This window comes from Astatotilapia calliptera, chromosome 22 (genome assembly GCF_900246225.1).
Source record: "Astatotilapia calliptera chromosome 22, fAstCal1.2, whole genome shotgun sequence".
In the NCBI taxonomy this organism is placed as follows: domain Eukaryota; kingdom Metazoa; phylum Chordata; class Actinopteri; order Cichliformes; family Cichlidae; genus Astatotilapia; species Astatotilapia calliptera.
In genome coordinates, this window is record NC_039322.1 from 18,865,337 (window position 1) to 18,884,040 (window position 18,704).

Consider the following 18,704-nt stretch of genomic DNA (forward strand, 5'->3'; position numbering starts at 1 on the left):
CACTCGACAGTCTAATCTGAAATCCCCTCTCACATTTATATGTCAGCATTTGGCCTTTGGTGAAATGAATTCCCCCTCAAAAATCAGAATCACCTATCATCGCCTTCCTACTCATTTTTTTTCTTCTGATGCTGAATTGTTTTTTTGTTTTGTTCAATTTTATGTTAAGGAGGTGGAGGAGGAGTTGAATCTCAAATTTCCGCTTCTATCAAAATGTCAGTCTAAATAAGGTATTATGTAAAGCAGAATCAAATGTGCCTACTGCTATTATTCACACGCTGACAGCAGCCACGTTTCAGTTTACGTCTGGGAGGTCTAAAAATAGGAAGACCTACTTCTGTTCCTGTTTTGAGTGAATCAGGAAATTTGACATAGAACTGAAATTTTTTGAAGTCATAAAAAAACGGTGTTTTTATTTCACTGTCACACTCTGATCTAGTCTTTTGTTGTGGGTAACCACTAGATTATTTTTAATATGAACAGGAAGCTGCTATGTGAACTGATCCATATTTGGTCAATGTGAGAAGGTAGTGATCAGGTGGTCTAATTTTCTTTTGCGTATGGTTCAGATGATGTAAAGTTCAGAGTATTTTAATATTTTTAACGATAACATCGGAAAAGTCATTTTGACTCAGAGAAATGTCAACATGGGGGGAAAAAACAGCATCGCCATGGATACAATAAATTTAGCTGTGAAATCATTTTTTCTAAAGAAATTATAAGAATAGATTTTTTTTTATATGAAAACCCGGGCTTTTAGGAAATAGTACTCTTATAGTAAATAAATGATAGTAAATAAATAGCAGACGTATTTGGCATGTTCACCTGAATATCTGGTGCTCAGTGAGTGGATGTAGTGCTGAATGGCATAACAAAAAAAATAACTATGAAACAGTGTGACTTTATAAGTTTGAGTTGTTGTTGAAGTGAAAACTTAAACATATCAGTCACAGTGTCATACAGCACTGACTGGCAACGTGAGTAACACTGACCTCGTTGTTACAATGTTACTTTGATTCACCCACCCCTTGCCACAATCTTGCCTCTCTCCATCAAGACCAAGAAGAGCCCACGAGTCCAAATGACCCCCAGGTTTCAATTTCAAATCCCCAAAGGATTTGGTGGACTCCCAGATTTCCACTCAGAATTATTTTAGTGGCACAATGGAAATCTACACTGCATTAAGGAGCTGGTTTTGTTCCTGACTGTTATGATTTCAAGGAAAGATCTATTGAGTATTAGGCTGCTAGCAAGATAAAATCTGTCCTCAGTTCATTGTTGATTTTGGCCTTTAATTTCTTGTTTCTTCAGCTGATAGCCTCGAACTCAAAAACCATTCTACCGCTTACATCCGGCTGTGACTTTTATGCTTACGTGGTGGAGACAGCAACACTGATATCAAAGTTGCTTTTCAATATAAAAAGAAATCTGTCTTTGAAAAAAAAACCCCCAAAACACATCATGTGGTTGACGTGTGGAGGACATGATGAGTCTTCAGGAAACATAAATGAGAACAAACATTCAAAATAAAGTAGGATGCTGCTTTAACAAAGACATCCTGAAGAAACGAGGCAGCATTTGTTACATAAACAGTAAAATCATTCAGCATAATTTAAACACCTAAAACACAGAGTAATTATCCAAATGTTTTTATTCAGATTAAGATGTCTCTGCTACGCAGTAATCATTTTATCATATTCAGTCTTCTGGTTCGTTAGCGCGTGTGACAGTAATACCCTCACTGGCCACTTTATTAGGCACACCTGTCCAACGGGTTGTTAATTACAAATGTCTAATCAAAAACCATATAGTAGCAACTGGATGCATTTAGGCACATAGACGTGTTCAAGGCGACGTGCTGATTTTCAAACTGAGCATCAGATAATGAAGTGACCTTAAATGTAGCAGGGATGCTGGTGCCAGATGGGCTGGTCTGAATACTTCAGAAACTGCTGATCTGTTGGGTTTTTCCCACACAATCATCTCCAGAGTTTACAGAAAATGTTGCAAAAAAAGAAAAAATGTCCAGTGAGGGACAGTTCTCTGAGTGAAAATGACTTGTTGATGCCAGAGGTCAGAGGAATAGCCAGACGGCTTGGAGCAGATGGGAAGGCGACAGCAACTCAAACAGCCAGTCATTACCTCTGAGTTACGCAGAAAAGCATCTCTAAAAGTAAAATATGCTGAACCTTGTGTACCCATCTACTGATGGCTGCTTCTAACAGGAAAACTTCCCATGTCACAAAGCTCAGATCACCTCAAACTGGTTTCTTGAACATGACAATGAGTTCACTGTACTCTGATGTCCTCCAGAGATCTCAACTGTTTGGGTAGAAAACAAGAGTCACGTCATGCATGTATAGCTGACCAATCTGTAGCAGCTGTGTTATGCTATTGCACCAACATGGACCAAAATCTCCAAAGAATGTTTCCAGGACCTTGTTGAATCTGTGCCATGATAAATTAAAGCAGTTCTGAAGGCAAATGGGATCCAACTGCAACGTGTGTACGTTTAACTCAATTTAAACTCTGAATTGTGTTTATAAAGGTGAAAATTCAGAACACTTAATTTTTTATGTCACTAGCAGTGTGGGCAGTGGGCCCACACAAAGACTTTGTTCCCCTACAGCAGACCAGCTTCTGTGTAAGTAGTGTCTATACATATCAATACAGCCTGTCAGATACCATTTGAAGTAACTGTAATAGAAGCAACATGAAACATCTTTAACCCGTGGTATAGTTTGCGTGAGAGTTTTTCCATATTAAAACCACAGTACCCATAAACCCCATCGCAGCTGTTTCAAAAACGATGCAGCTACCAGACAAAGTTCCTCCTCGATCTTTCACTTTCATGAAGACTTCAAGCCTGATGCTCTAGACGGGAATTTCAACGGAAGCACTTCGCCTTTATCAGTAGCATTGAATTTCCTCCTTTGAAGCAACTTATTTAGCATTCGTATACAATAACACCAAGAAGGTTTTGCATGTATTTCTTCGAATTGAGTCTGAATTCCTGTGAGGTTTCACGGTTGGAATGATGGCATGTGCTAAGATTTCAGAAAACATCCGTTTACTCTCCGCTGGACATACCCAAGGAAACCCCGTGGTCACTGCGATGTCACAGCTGATATTTATGGTGACTATCAGTGGCCTTGTGGCTGAATGCAGACGCAGACAATAGTACAGAAACATGCAGACACCTCCACTTCACTCAACCACGAGCATGACTGTCAGCACATACAAGAACTTCCACAGCAACCCATGTTTTTTTGTCATTGTTTTTTCAAAGAAACTGTGGTTTCAGTAAACGATTACAAAAGAAATGATCCCAAATGACTCACTGCTGCTTTCTTGGGCTACATTATCATGATCTGGGATCAGAACTGGTAGTTCTTACCAGTCTCTAAAACAGCAGTGTGAACATTTAATCTGTGTATCTTAGCGTCATTTCATAGAATCAGTTTCTAAGGTCAGATGGAGAGTTTACTTGGGTGGCCTAAAACTCTACTATTGCATTTGTGGGGTTTTAGATTATCCAATTAGAGCAATCAAATCGAACGGAGGCAGCTGCTTCTGGCAAACTATTCGTAGGCAAGACTAGAGCGAAAGACCTGTAATCAGCAAGGATCCTGTAACCAAATGGATGCTGTTTAGTGGTTGTAGAGTAGACAAGGAATAGGTCAGATGACTAAGCAGTCCTCAAACTACACATGAAACGAGAAGCAGTCAGAGTGCACAAATATCCGCCAAGACATACTTTTAAGGGAATACTGTTGTATTTTCTATATATTCCTTTTTATTTTTTTGGTCCTTTGAAATTCACTTTAAGGAGTGTGTAGCACAGTTGTTTGTCTCTCTGTGTTAGTCCTGCGACAGACTGCTTCACGGTGTATCTCTCACCCTATGGAAGCTGGAATAGGCTCCAGTGCCCCCGCAACCCTGATAAGGATAAATGGAAGAGAATGATAAATGGATGAATGATTAGCAAGAAATAGGAAGTGAAAAACAGTTTAGAAAACATGTTTTTATAAAAAAAAAAAAAGCATTAAATTCAATAATAATAATGGATTGGATTTATATAGCGCTTTTCAAGGTACCCAAAGCGCTTTACAATGCCACTATTCATTCACTCTCACATTCACACCCTGGTTGTAGCCACAGCTGCCCTGGGGCAGACTGACAGAAGCGAGGCTGCCATATCGCTCCATCGGCCCCTCTGGCCAACACCAGTAGGTGGTAGGGTAAAGTGTCTTGCCCAAGGACACAACGACCAGGACAGAGAGCCCGGGGATCGAACCGGCGACCTTCCGGTTACAGATACGCTTCCCAACTCCCCGAGCCACGGTCTGTTTGTAACGTCCTCTATACAAACAGAGGCAGTAGAATTTTAAGCATAGTTTGAAACTTTTAAAGATAAAAGACAATAAAAGACATTTTAAGACAGTTTGACATTAAAGATGAGGTCAGAGGTCCAAACTATGATAGTTAGATTTCCCATATGTTATTCCCTATATGTGCTGTCATACAACTAATGGCATTATAGGAAACACCATTTTAAATAGGTCTTTATACAGTAGCATTATTATCATTTTAACCTTCAGATCAGGTTAATGAGCAGGAAAGGTTAGAGGTCAAATGTGTTAGGATATTTTAAACCTTTATATGGTGCTTAAAAATCATCACCACACTTATTGGAGATTAAGTATCAGAATTTCAGGAGCAGGACCACGCCTCCAAACACGCTCCTTCCTGTTCTCATCTATATATGTTCCCCGAGTCCTACAAGCTGTTCATTCTCATTTACGTGCCCCACCCTCCCGCCCCTTTTCAATTCTTTAACTTCTTCACTTCTATTTAGTACATGGCGATCTGCCAGGCCCGGGAGCCGCCGCCAGTCCCCTTTGAGGCCTTTCCCAAACCGCAGCTCAATTCATGTCCAAGCCAACCTTTACCTGCTAAAATGCTGTCAAACATAAATGAGGACGTGGGCCCCGCTAGTGAAAGACTCATAGTTTCTTAAGTTACAAGCCTTTTTGGCCTTCTTTCATCCAATAAATCATCAAGCTGACCTTGAAGATCTTGATGGATGTGAGCCTAATTTTAAGGGATGACCTCATTCTACATTCCTACAAAGTTTTATCATCATACATTCAAATTTTTCAATGAAAACTTTACAGACAGGACGACATGCACACAAGCAAACCCTACACTGGCAGAGGGAGAAAAGCTATGAAGACTGTGAGATACAAACAACAGCTCGGCCAAAAAAATTTATTTCAGGCTCGCAATTTAAAGTTGTTTTTCTGTATAATTAAGGACAAAATCTGCATAGCTGAGACAGACATCCTGAATTTCCCATGATTGGGTCAAACACATAAACACTCCCTTTATTACAGGCTCTTGAGTCGGCAATAAAAATTACCTATAATCTAACTCAGTTTGTCCTCTCCCAGGTCTCCTGTCTGGTAAATGCCCACATCCATCCTTGTAATTTATTTGCAGAAATAATAGTATCAGGTGCTCAGGGCACCTGTCAGACATGCACACTCACTGTCCCCTGAATGTGAAAGTGAAACCCAATAATAGGGAGAGCTTGGTTATCTATGCTCCTCATTGTGCCCACTTCCACTTAACAAGGAGCTGGAATGCCCCTGATTTTCACACACACATCATGGGTGCCGGCTGCACTTTGCACTTTGTTACTGTATTTCTATGAAGGCCAGCAGAGCAGGAGCTCTCTGGCTCAGCGCCATGAGAAAGAAAGGGAGCGTCAGGGAAAGCGAGGAGGGAGGGAAGGAGGGAGGGAATGAGCGAGGTCACAGCTCTGAAGGACTTTCAGTTATATTCAGGGGAATAACACAATCTGGCCTGCAGGGCTGCAACATGAAGGCGTAATGGTGATATGCCACTCTGTGGTTTACGCATACACATCCAGACTCACCGCCTGTTCCTCTAAATCTCCACCCAGGTTGTATTTCCCTGACACAACTGCACTGCTGTGTAATGTGAAGTCACCCAGGAGTGATGTGGGAATCAGATCCGATTCCCAGATGAATGTCCGGTGATTCAAGGCCAACACAAACACAGATCAAATCTGCAAAATTACATGGCAAAATCAGTGAAAACTAATGAAAGAGACAAAAGGAAAGCCTTTTTTTTTTTTTTTTTTTTAAAAAAGCTTTTGATCTGTGTGTTCTGCTTATTAATGTTACTACAAGGTCAGAGGAAATGAGGAATCACTTTTCACTATTTGACTGAGAAGTCAAGTGTAGAAAGGAAATCTACTTTGTACCAGCGGCAGACTGAGCTAAAGGAGAGGAGAAAATAGGATGGGCAGTGATGCTCAAAGATAAGGAAGAAAAGCTCAAACAAGCCGACACAAAAGAATCGTTTGTTTTCATCACCCACAGAGAGACGTTTAAAACAGTGTCACCACCGGGGACAGTTCTGGTAAAATCCACCAAATCACATGAAGCATGTCAGTTTTCTGCTTCACCTCCCAGTATTTTTCCTCCTTCTTTCCAAGTAAGTCATAACAGCTAAGACACATTGTAGCCAGCAGATACCAAGGACAGCCAGTACTGTAAACAATAAGTAGAGAAAGATAAGCAGCTTCACACAGTCTCACATCTTTACCAAAGAACTCATGAATCCATTGCCAGGATGTTCTAGAATGAAACAGATAGTAAGATCAAATGCATTCGTTAAATAAATGATTACAGTAAATGTCATGTCAGAGCGTGGCTCATAGAGCAGGAATGCTAAAAAGAGACGGCAGGCTCTTTTTATCCTCAAACTGCATGGAAAAGAAAAATAATTCAATGATAAATTATTAAGATCTGAAAGTCATTGTTATCTTTTAATTATTCAGGAACTGAATATCCATTAGCTAGTCTAACCCCACTAACTGCATGTCTTTGGGAGGCTGGAGTACATGAGGAGAACATGCAAGCTCTACACAGAAAGGCCTCAGCCAGATGGAGGATTCAAACCCTGGTCCTTCTTGTTGTGAGGCAATTGCCCTAACCACTGTGCCAGCTATGCCACCATGAGACTGTTGTCTCACATTGAGCACATTGACCACCATTGTGGTTAATGGCTCAGTCATGTTAAACACGAATAATCAATTACATCACTGCAGTTCTTACAATGACTACAGAGCCTATATTTAGAACATGGGTAAACTATTCCACTAATTCAAAGAGGAAAATGTGCTCAAACAAAATCTTCAAGATCTGCTGAAAACTTCTGCGTAGCTTTAAGGTTTTTTTTCCCCGATTCAACAGAAGGCTACGGTGCAGGAGATCTCAGAAGCACGCTGCTCCTGTTCTGGTACAAACAAAACCGAATGAGTAAAGAGAAAGAAAGGAGCCTTTTTATGTCAGGGTTGTGGAAAACAACTCGCAGCAGTGATTTCTAGACAGAGGCCAAGCTTTTGCATTGTTATTTTTGTTTAAGCGTAATATAACACAGACATACAGGTTAGGAAGGTGAATCCGATAACCCAGAGTGCTTGGAGCATACTGGAAGTCTTTTTAATGCATCCATTGTAAGTACTGTCTTACAGTTGGCTGAGGCCTGAAGAGGTTTTTCGCCAGTAACTCCAGGAAGCTATTACATCACCTCTACAACTGTGTGGGTGTGCGTGTGTGTGTTTCGTCGGTTAATTATTTCTCCAAGCATGGCCAGTGTCCCATGTCCCTCCTCCTCCCAAAGCGTGATTCATGAATTTGTCATAATACAATAGAACTTATTATCCATAGTTTACATTTCACTGTGCTCTGATCTCCTTCATACTGGCAGCGGATATTAAAGAGGACTAAAGTGCTTTGAGAACATATGAGGTGGGATGGGATTGTTTTTACAAGTTAAAACAAGCTGCGAGTATCAGTATGAGGCTCTCCGATGGTTTACGGTACACTTGAATGAACTGGCTATTGACACAGCTCGCCCCCCTTTCCTCTTTCTGTTTCAGAAACACAAACAAACACACACACTCACACACAGCTGTAAATCCTGTGCTGACGTCCTTTGGGAAAACAGGGAGTTTCCTTCCTGGGTGAACAAGCTTCGTCGTCATTCAGTGCACTGCTGCCTCTGTGGCCAGGAGTGAGGTGGAGAATGAAAGCATCAAAGCGGCACTTTTCACCCTCAGGGTGGATGTGAACTCCACTCCTGCCTTATACAGAACAAATGTAAGCCTTCCTTTACTTGCTTTCTTTGGAATATAATCCCACTTCCTTTCAACTTGGCATATAAATAAAACCACTGGTTTGGTCACAAAGTAGGCTTGTTTACAAAAATGTGTTTTATATAATTGCGTTAATTGTAATTTACATAATTTCAAATTAAATCTGGTTGAATGTGATGAGGTTTATGACTCTTGAACAAAGAAACATATTTGAGGAAGCTGGACACTGTTATTACTTACTTATTAGAAGTACAAGGATTAAATCAAGCAGTGTAATGGCTGATTTCAGGAACATCAGTCCCACAGTACATAATGATCTTCACTAACTTGCTGTGATGTTGCTGTATTTAAGTAACCAGTCATTTTTGGGCTTTAACTGTGTGACAGAGCCGCCTAGTGGTGAAACCTTGCAATCATAAATAACGATATGAGATATGCAGCTGAGAGAAATATCCAAGATCTTACATTTTTGTCTCCTTCTAGCATTCCTAGTTCAACCTTACTGCTCAGAAACAAGCATAAAGAGGTGAGTGTCGTGTGAGTGTGAGAGTAATCTCCAGAGTTTCAGGGCACATCTGTCCTTAATTTAACTTCAGGATGGTATCTGGTGGTTACTCACATGGCGTACTCGCTAGGGAGAAAGAGAGAGAGCGTGTTTCAATCTCCCAGGAGTGAATGGTAGAGCTGAATCAGACTGGCAAGCACTCTGCTTACTAAGTCATTCATGCCTCTCGCCCAATAGAGGGCGAGAGGGGACGTGGACAGCCTGACGTTAGAGCGTACAACCTCCTCAAAGAGGATGGAGAGAGACGGAGCGATCTAATTTCACTGTGACTGAAGGAAAAAAAAGAAGCTACTGACTCTGCACATTTACCTACTCTTCAAACGTACTTGCATTTGTGCAACTTTGTGTTAATGTGCAAAGCTGTATGTGTGTGCGTGGCTGCTTTGCGGTCCCTGCTGTGAAGTGTTTAATAGTTAATAAGAGCCTTGTTTACTTGGCAGGGCTGCGGCCCACACAGCAGATGCTGCTCAAATGCTGAGAGACACAACTTACGCAATACGGGAAACAGATCCAGAATGTAGTTTGGATATTTTAACAGTTTGAAAACAAAGCGATGCTCATTGTTTGAGAGTTTGTTCCAGTCTTCAGATTTATGTGGTGTTGTTTTTTGTGTTTTTAAAGAGGAAAATGTTGGGAAGCCTAACAGAAAGCGCCGTGTATTTCTTCTTCTGCGTAAACATTTTAACAAAATGAAATGTTGTCAGCATTTGAAATTGAGTGTAATTCAAACCCCCACGACCAAAGACGCACTCCACCGTTTCTCATCTGCGCTGTTTTATTTTTCTGTAAACAAAAATCACGTGAAATATTTATGAACCACAATTAAAACACGCTCACACACACTCACAGCCTGGCTCCAGACACTACACAAAGGACACACAATAAATCACCCTTCATCGCTTGTTACACAAACACATATTTGCTTCATTTCACTCTGGTACAAACACACTCTTGTGATGATAAATCCTACCACGTTTCAAGTACTGTCAACTTTCCCCTCTTTACAATAAGAGAAGGAAAAAACAACACAAATAAGAGAGATTTGTATCTCAGGACCTTGAACAACCACCAGAGGTGGGAGGGAGAACCTTATGGTACCCTGTGCGGCTGTTTGTGTGTGTACTCTATAGTGATGGATAATGCATGAACCGTAGTTTAAAATTTAAGGGTGATAATGTAACCGTGGCAAAACAAATAACCTTACTGACAGGTGAGCCAGGCCACATCGGGACAGAGAACGAAGGAACACTTAAAAGGCCAAAAAGTGCCTGAAGAACAAAAGCACTGAGGCAGACCTGCAGAGAGAGTCAGCAGCAGGCGTTCATATATAAGCAGGTGAGGAGTTTCTCTCCGTGCTTGTGGTCTTTTTTTTATTACACTGTCTGTCTGTGAGTAATGACAGTGGATGTCATGTCATCTTCTGCAGGAAGGAATCATTTATTTTACATGCACTGATGGTTTTAAGAGGCTTCTATATTTTATTGTCTGCTATTTTTTGGTCTATTTCAAACAGCTGCAATAAAGAAACACAAGTTTATAGTCAGCTGACAGCTGATAAGTTACTGCTGCTGCAGTAAATAATATCTCTCTGCAGCTGGATGAAGATTTTTTCTTATTATAGATCTCTGTTTATCTTTTTTTCCCGCGCCAGTGGAAGTCATTTCCAAGTTTTTTGCACAGCTTTCCACATTATTTGCAGAGCGTTGGGGGGGGCTGAGTGAAAATGTATTTTTTGCAAACCTGAATACATGATGTTTCTTGGTGACATCACTTCTGACATTATGTCTATCCATCTGCACCTTCCCTCGTTTCAGCAAAAAAATGGAATTTGATCCACGTGATATGGGATATCACACATCGGCCTGGGAGTTGTGGACATGTTTATAGGGCACATCATCCTTTCCTTCCCCCTGAAGCAACAGTCTGTTGAGACCTGGTATTTCCAGCTTTTGATAAATGAAGAGTTGATTAGATGAAAATCTTCGATTGCAGGCAGAGACCGCAGAGACTGAACGTGTCATTATCCAAGATTTCCATTGGCTGTGCCAAATCATACGCACATACAGCTCACTGACAGCAAACGACCCAAACCCCCTTTGCTCTTAGAGAAACTGTGCTTAGTGTCTTAGTGTGTGGGCATGCTTTATTTAGTCTGTCTGAATTATAATAGTTTGAATGGTCTGACATGGGATGATTCACTCTCATATACTACCCAAAACTACAGCCGGCCAATGACAAGGCTAAGGAATTACACTGTACAAAGCAACAACTTTGTCCTTATAATCAGTGTTGTAACTATAACTAATTTTAATATCTTATTTTGAGGCAACGTCAGCAGCGATTTTAAGTGACATGCAGTTTTTATACTCTGGTGACCACTGAAATCAAACTTAATTCTGTTGCAAGCTTTAAAATTCCTAAATATTTTAATTCCCATAATATCTGAAGAGTGACTTTTTCTATAAGGCTGTGGCTATAGTCATTATTTTCTGGGTCACATATTTTTAAGGCTCAGCATGAACGTTTTTGGCTTCCATCAAGTTGTGTTTTTGGGTCCATAAGTGACAATAATTGGAGAAGAGGTCTGAGTACGTTATCCTAAGTTATCCTAAACACTAGCATGTTGGGTTATCATCATGCATCATCTTGGTTATCAGCTGTATGAATGCATGGCACAGACACAGATACCTGCTAATTAATGCTAATTATAAGCCCAGAATGTCACTCACCATACTGGAGCACAGTCTTCTTGGCTGGGCTGTGCCAAACAGCAGGTCTGGCAGTTCCTATGCTATTAGCTGATCTTCTCATTAAAAAAAACAAAAAATCCTTTGGACCACATTAAGATAAAATAGAGCACTCCACTTCTGTGACATCAGTTACCTGAGGTAAGCTGCCATGTTAGCACCTGTTAGTCAAAGTGTCCCCCTCACTTTGATCCTCTTTAGAAATCCAACAGCATCTGTACATGCTGTGCATCTGTACAGTTCTTATGATTGGAGAAACAGATCATATCGATAGGAACCTGTTTAGTTTGCACAAGAATATAAAATCATAGCTTTTTAAAAATATTTTTAACCTGGAGGAGTTTGGGTCTGATTCACATTTTGCGTTAACCTCAGGTGGAGGTTATGACACCTCCTGTATTATTTATTTTAGCTAACCTGATGTCGTGCTGGTTGTAGCTTACGTCTGAGAGAAGTAATGTGAAAATGCCTGTTGAATTAGCGAGCTCTAGAAGTGCTTTCATGAATTAGTTTAACTGCTTGACAAAGACCCTAAATGTTTTAATTACTTGTGCTATGTGCTATGCTAGGTGCTGCTCAGACATCAGCCTAATGGGGAAGTTATGGTTCAAAGGTGGCAGCTCTTCAGCAGTCCGCAGGCAACTTAAGACTGCCTGTAGACAGCGTCTGCTGTCAGAGATGGAGCACTCTGCGGGCTACTCTTGCTTGTGTTGTTGTAAGTACATCACCTAGCCATGGAGAAGAGCCCAGTTATAACACAAGAGCAGCCATTGTCTGTGCTTTTCATGCTGTATTTTTCATCCTTATTAAAGTCTTTTCTTTTTTTCCTGGTGAGCTCTGTTGTTGCTTCGTTCCCTTTTTTGCCCACGGAAAATCAGCTTTGACCCAGCTTTGCACAACGTCATTCACGTCAACAGGAAACAAGAAAAGACAAAAACAGAAATCTCATATGTGGTAGGAGTCTCTGTGAGTGGCAATTAGAGGTTTTCTTGCTCTCTTTCTTTTTTTGGGGGGGACACCAAAACAATAGCCAACTCCCGTGTCTCTCTCTGTCTCTCTGTGTGTATGTGTGTGTGAGTGTGTCTGTCCTGTGTTCAAGGGCATACCCCACCAGTCTCCTGGCTCTGACTACAGTAACATGCCCTGAAGTTGGAAGAAATGCACATTTTCACGCTGCATGCCCATCACTCGAAGCCAGCACGCATATGCAGAATGAAAAAGCACTTTGCTTGTGTTATGAAACAGGAAATGGGTACTTTGCTTCATGGTTTTTGACCTGATGTGACAGGTGATTTGAAGCCTACATCCCCTCAGGATGAAGGAGCAAAATGACTTAGTGACTTCACATGCTTGCTAACAGACACACAGAAGTTACTTTACACTCAGGGTGGTGTCACCTTTTCATGTGAGCAAGCTGACCCTTTTTTATTGACCTTTCCCACTGCAAAGGCATTCATTAAGCAAGCCATCAATGTGACCTTTGATCTCCAGTGGCTGGTGCTATCTCGTTGTCAGGAGCTGATGGAGGCGAGGGTGGATATTTGAGCACTGCTAATGTATATAGATTCAACAGCGTACATTGAAAAAGTCATTAGAAGAGCAAAATCGAGAGGCAGTAAGGGAGAAAGGGAGAGCGTTACCTCTTTGCTATGAGCCTCAGAGAGGGAATTGATTTTAGAATTGGTTGTTCTGGTCAGAGCACACACAGTAAGAATCTATTGATTGATTGCACAATCTCTCTTCATCTCCTCCTCCTCCCTCGGCTTACATCCTCAGTTCCTCTCTCCTTCATTCCCCTGTACCCATGTCCTCACTTATCCATTTATTCATTTACCACAGTTTCTGGATGGCTTTTTTATTCTCCTTTCATTTCTCCTTTTCCTAACAGTCCCACTCCAGACACATTCAGACGCACACACAGAGGCTGACGTTAATCTCTCAGGTAGATTCTTGTATGTAAAACACTGACCTTCTCATATCTTACTCCTTAAGAGAAAGAATGAATGAATTGCAAAGCTCCAGTTTGAATGGAGTTGTGTGTCTGAACGTGTGGGTGGTTGGCAGCAACTGCAGAATAGGATAGTGACAGCTGACCAGCTCTCCATATCTGCTCGAATTAATTAGAGTGGAACAGAATGAGACGTTTCTGCACATTATGGAGCTCACCAGCGGGTCCAATCCGGCCCACAGCATGGTTTTAAAAAGAGTGAAACTTGAAGAAAAGGAATGACGTCAAGCACAGTGTTGGGTTTAACTTGCTACAAAGTAATGGATTACTGTAACGTAATGCATTGCTGTACTAAACAGGGATCGTATCACAGTTAAAATTATTTCATTACTAGCGTTACAAAGATTCCTCAGTTATCTGTGCATTAGGTGGATGGAAAGAAGAAGGGAGGAGAATGGTGAAGCAGTACAGCGATGAAGCTTTTAAGGAGCGGAGATGGGCATTACTTTTACTTTTATTGCGCAAAAGGACGAAAGCGCAATGGGGAAGCAGAAAATGCATTACATTGCTAACAGGAATACTGCTCTCTGCAAGCATTTGCACAAACAGCATGCTAACACTAAGCTAGCAAAGAACCTAAGGTGATGTTAAAGCTGAGTGAATGCTGACCCCAGCCCAGCAGCCAGACGCTGAACCTCAACAGGTAACCAAAGCAGTGATGAGCAGTCAGCCTGCAGTTTCTACCTGTTCATGTCTCTAAAGTAGAATCTACGTGCTGCGAAGTCGCTTTTGGCTGGTTTTCATCTTTGCTTCATGTTGTCGGCTTTGTGTTCAAACGTAAAAACTAAAAGAACGACAGTACGTGTGTCCTCATTACACCGTGTGCACAATTATTAGGCAAGTTGTATTTTTGAGGATTAATTTCATTATGGATCAAGGACAGTGCTCTCGGTCAATCCAAAATGTTAATGAGCCTAAACCTAAATGTTTAAGAATGTAAAAGTGAGGTTTTGTCTTTAAGAGAATATATATATTTATGTGCAGAATTACTACGCAACTAATTGAAAAAACAAACATTTCCCCATCTCACTAGTTTATTTGCAAATATTAAACTGGGAATAATAAAACAACTCAAAATGTACATATAAACATTTCTGACATGTCAAAATAAAAAATAAATAAAAATCAGTGACCAGTATAGCCTGGTCACAAGCCTTCCATTCATGGGGTCTGTCAGTTTCTTGATCTGATGACGATCAACTTTTTGTGCAGCAGCAACCACAGCCTCCCACACACTGTTCAGAGAGGTGTACTGTTTCCCTACACTGTAAATCTCCCATTTAAGCAAGGCCCACAGGTTCTCAATAGGGTTTAGGTCAGGGGAGGAAGGGGGCCATGTCATTATCTTTTCATCCTTAAGGCTGTTCCTGGCTAGCCATGCAGTGGAGTACTTCGATGCATGCGAGGGAGCATTGTCCTGCATAAAAATCATGGTCTTCTTAAAAGATGCAGACTTTATCCTGTACCACTGCTTAGAGAAAGTGTCTTCTAAAAACTGGCAGTAGCTTTTGGAGTTGATTTTGAGGCCATCTTCAACCCGAAAAGGTCCAACCAGCTCATCTTTAATAATACCAGCACATACCAGTACCCCACCCCCACCTTGCTGCCGTCTGAGTCGAAGTGGAGCTCTGTGTTCGTTACTGATCCAGCCACAGGGCCCTCCATCTGGTCCATCAAGAGTCACTCTCATCTCATCAGTCCATCAAACCTTTGAAAAATCTGTCTTCAGATATTTCTTGGCCCAGTCTTGTCGTTTCAACTAGTGTGCTTTGCTCAGTGGTGGTCGGGTTTCAGCCTTCCTTACCTTGGCCATGTCTCTAAGAACTGAACACCTTGTACATCTGGACACTCCGGGTAGGCTGCAGTTCTGGAATATGGCAGCACTGGAGGATAATGGGTTCCTGGTAGCTTCACGTTTGATTCTTCTCAAATCTTTGGCAGTTAACTTGCGTCTTTTTTCTCAACACGTTTCTTGCAACCCTGTTGGCTATTTGCAACAAAACGTTTGATGGTTCTGTGGTCAAGCGCCATATCTTCGTAATTTTAAGAGTGCTGCATCTTTGTGAAAGACTTTTTACAATTTTTGACTTTTCAGAGTCCATTAAATCTCTTTTTTTGCCCATTTTGCTTGAGGGAGAGAAGCTGCCTAATTATAATGCACACCTTTATATAGAGTGTTGATCTCCTTAAGCCACACCCTCACTCGTTATTCAAATACAGATCACCTGATATACTTAAATCCAATAAGCACTAAAGTTTATACAGCTTGAAGTTGAAAAATATGCGTAAAAATTATGATATGGCCAAAATACCCACTTGCCTAATAATTGTGCACACAGTGTAGGACAGAAATTTGTATTGTTGTGTGGGACTGTAGCCTCAGGTTTTTGTTGTTAACTCGTAATTATCAGACAATACGTTTCATTTTATAGTGTAACAAGAGAGTAATTTAGTGTCACACATTACTTTCTACAGTGAGTAATTAAGTAACATACTGCATTACCTTTAAGAGAAGTAATGAGTATACGTAATACATTACGCTGATGTCAAGAAGCTGTACTGATGCGTTTCTTTGATTTACAGAGCTAACGTTTCTTTGTAATGACAGCAGGTTGAGTGTAGCACATCTTTTTTTATTGTTTTTATGGAGTCGGTTAACTGGTCCTGCTTGAGATCGAATTACAAATGACTTTGACACCCTTTGTGTGTTTGGAGTGATATAATCGATGCAGTCAGATTACTTGGTAATGCTTGGCAGTGTGTTTTTTTTTTCTTGTACTGCATATATAATACAATGCTCTTTAAAAATATTTATGCCTGAAACTGTGAAGGTGAGTCTTTGTGTATTTGACATTTGAGTTAATGATGCCTGGTCGTCTCATTTCTCTCATATTAACACTTTTTTTCCAAATTGAGAGAAGCGGATGTTTAAGCAGCTTGAATAAACAGCACAGAAAGACGTCCCTGAGGGGAAAGACCTTTAAAACCAGGTTTCTCTGCCAGGTTGAGCACAGCTGCAGACTTTAAGTACAGTTGCTCTTTAATCAGTGTCTCTCAACTGTAGAGCAAACAAATCAGTGTAACCTACTGCCAGATGTGACAGCCCAGTACCAAAAAAAGGTGGTCTTACAGTGATTCATTATTCCTCGTTGCTATCAGTATATCTCAACAGCTCTTGAAATCTGCAGGAGGCAATAAAACAGTAAATTTGCTGTCACAGCTACGGTGAAGCATCTGGGGTACAAAGGCAGTCTCCAAGTGGCCTGTGGTATCTTCGATTTCCTTCACTTATCTCGTATCCTGGGAGCAATGACAGATAGACATTTGCCCACTGCTACACTAATTATGTGCCGGCAGCCATATATCTCCTAGTGATTCTTAGTCACCCAGAGAAGCAGTATAATGGGCCTCTGGGGACGCCGTACTTCCAGGCTCTTCAGGAGATCTCGCATCTTTATCCACTTAGCTGGATAGGAGTACATATGTCTTCTATATCTGCACTCTGCTGCTGCATTGGTTCACTAAAATGGAAGAGTTTGCGGAAAAGCAGGATTTTATGATTGTTTTACTGGAGTTTCAGCTTCGTTCAGTGTAGCAATTCAGTACTACGAGGCTAAATGTTTTTTCAGAACTGAAAAGAACACCTTAAACATCTTCAAACTCGTAGAAGGCAGTTATTGTATTTGTTGTTTGTAACGAGTTGTTATTTGACTTGCTGTTGCTTTCCTACTGGCTTGAAGCACTCTGGCTATTTTCCCTGTTTAAGATTATTCTGTGTGAACCTTGTTGGAAAATCACAGCAGATCAACAGTTTCTGAAATATTCAGACCGGCCTGTGTGGCTCACAACCATGCCACGTTTAAAGTTACATAAATCACCTTTCTTCATATTAACTCAACCTTGCTTTTCTCCATGTTTCTTCCCCTGCAGTGGCTCCCGCCCCACAGTTTGAGAACCACTGCTGTAGATCACCACACAGAAATTTACATGCACTCTTAAAATGCACACGGGAACACAAATAAATCCACAAGTGTTTTGACTTTTGGCTGAGAACACGGGAAAAGAACAAAGAAAGGGAAAGAAAGAAAGGACGATACAATGAGATATTAAATTCTGCTGAGATGGTGGAGACAAAATAATTAATTGGGTGGTGTCTGTTGGTTTGAAAACCAAAGCAATAAGAGAGAAATCTAGAGTGTCATCAAGTCTGCCATTGATCAGAAGTTTATTGGTTCACAGGCAGCAGGCCAAAAGCAGCATCTTATCCCAAACTAATAGCAGCCTGCTGGACCAAGACAACAGCAATTCACTACTGTGAAACATTCTTACATAACCAAAGGTTTCACAAACATGGCAGAAAGTATTCCACTAATGTTTATTTAATCGTTTTTATTTTATTCTGAAAAAGTGAAAGTTTGTGGTTTAGCATGTCTACATTATGAGACTCACTCAGACAGACAGCTAACAGAGGGAGAGACAAGACTATACTCACACTGAGCTGAATGGACACAGGCGGAAGTAAAGAGGGAAATGCAAAGACAGCAAAGACCCAAACACAGAAAGTTATCATCACAATAAAACAGGAAGTGAATATTTCTGAGAAGCACGTAGGCAACACCAGGGAAGAGAAATTCACAGAAACAAAGATGTGAGAAAGGGAAACAAAAACAAAACAGGACCCAAAAATCCATTTGTAAAAATTCATTATTAACGATGGACAAAAAAAAACAGAACAATCTCACGTGAGGGACTTTATGAGCTATATATAGTGTGTGGCCAGGGTTTTAAACATAAGGCACGTGGACCAGAATTAGCCCAGCAAAAACTCCAATCTGGCCCACTAGATTTCTTTGGAAAATGTGAAGGAAGCCATACATTTGTGGACTTTTAAATGTATTTTAGTAAGTTTTGGATCTTTTCCTTCTGATAAAGACTCTCCCCATCGCTAGTCATACTACAGTAATAGATTACATTAAATAACAGAAAATTTCCCTTTTTTCACTACAGACTTTTTTCTTCTGTTTTTTCTACAGTGGGCCACCAAAAAGCACATTTGCTATTCGGCTTTGTAATTACAGCACCATCTGTGTGAGTGCAATGAGGTATCGGGATGATTTTTTCTGTAATTTTACACATTTATTTCTTACAATTTAAACCCAAAGATTAATTCTGAAAGATGTTTTTCCATTTATT